Genomic DNA, 1,915 nt, shown 5'->3' on the forward strand with positions numbered 1-1,915 from the left:
CCCAGAAAACTTCTCACCTCAGTGACTGTTGTAGGCCTAAGCCAATTAGTTACAGCCTTAATTTTCTTGGGATCCACTTGAATGCCTTCACTAGAAACCATGTGTCCCAAGAATGAGATGCTTTTTAGCCAAAATTCACATTTTGAAATTTTGGCATATAGTTGGTGCTCCCTCAAAGTCTACAACACCATCCTCAAGTGCCACACGTGTTCTTCCTCGGTTCGAGAGTATACCAAAATGTCATCTATGAATACGATGACAAAACGGTCTAGGAATGGCCTAAACACCCTGTTCATCAAGTCCATAAAGGCTACTGGTGCATTAGTGAGTCCAAAAGACATCACCAAGAACTCATAATGACCATATCTTATCCTGAATGCTATTTTGGACACATCCTCATTCCTGATTCTCAACTGATGGTAGCCTGATCGTAGGTCTATTTCGGAAAAGAATCTAGCCCCTTGGAGCTGATCAAATAGGTCATCGATCCGAGGAAGTGGATACTTGTTCTTCACAGCCACCTTGTTCAGCTGTCTATAATCAATACACAACCTCAAGGACCCATCTTTCTTTCTCACGAATAGAACAGGAGCGCCCCAGGGTGAAGTGCTCGGACGTATGAAACCCTTGTCCAAAAGCTCCTGTAGCTGCTCCTTTAGCTCTTTCAATTCTGCTGGTGCCATCCTGTAAGGCGGCATTGATATGGGGTTTGTACCTGATACAACATCAATGCAAAACTCTATTTCCCTTCCTAGTGGCAACCCTGGAAGCTCCTCAGGGAAGACATCCATAAATTCTCTGACAACAGGAACATTTTCTATGTTGACACCTTCTACAGATGTATCTCTCACCAATGCCAAATACCCTTGACATCCACGTCTCAACATTTTTCTAGCACTAATTGCTGACACCAAATTATATGGAGCCATGCTACTGTCACCATCAAAACTAAACTCTTCCACACCAGGTATGTGGAAATACACCTTTTTGTTCCTATAGTCTAAGGTGGCATAATGAATTGCCAACCAATCCATTTTCAAAATTACATTGAAATCCATTACTGGTAAAGGAACCAAGTCTGCTGGGAGGATTCTTCAATCCACTACTACTGGGTTACCCAGAAAAACTATGTCTACATCTATATTGTCACTAAGTAGGGTAGCTACAGACAAAGGGCATTCTAAAGTTGTAGGGTTCCTACCCAATCTCATGGCAAACACTGGGGAGACAAATGAGTGCGTAGCACCCGGATCTATCAAAACACGAGCCTCATAGGAACAGACTAGAAGAATACCTGCCACAATTGCATTGGAAGCCTGAGCATCCTGGTGGGTCAGGGTGAAAACCCGAGCTTGACCCCTACCCTATGTTGCAGAACCCTGATATTGACTTCTACCTCCTGATCTGCCTCTAAATCCACGTCCTCCTTGTCCTCAGCCCTGTTGGCCACTGAACTGACTGCCTGCCATGCTGGAAGCACCAGGATACAACTGACGAGGAACATTTGTAATAGAACCTGTGATCCCATCTGTGGCTCACTGAACACTAGACATTCTCTAGCAAAGTGACCCAGCTGGCCACACCTGAAACATACTCCTGAACTCATCATACAATGTTCTGCATGTCCTCTTCCACACTGTGCACAAGGTGTAAAGGAGGATCTTGAACCAGACCCAGAACTGCTGGATCCCGAACTATGACCACTACAGGATCTGTACCCTAGTCTGAATCCTCGAGATTTGTGTCTAAAACCACTTTTCTTGTTCCTATTTCTTCCTTTGTAATGACTTTGACTGCCACTATCCGTGGTACCCGTGTAGGGAACACCTAAAGAATCTTTTGCTCTATTCTTCTTTGCTCTTCCACTGTCATCTTCTGTATAGCTAATCTCAATCTATCAGGCTCGATCAACTAC

Source organism: Hevea brasiliensis, chromosome 4 (assembly GCF_030052815.1).
Source record: "Hevea brasiliensis isolate MT/VB/25A 57/8 chromosome 4, ASM3005281v1, whole genome shotgun sequence".
Lineage (NCBI taxonomy): Eukaryota > Viridiplantae > Streptophyta > Magnoliopsida > Malpighiales > Euphorbiaceae > Hevea > Hevea brasiliensis.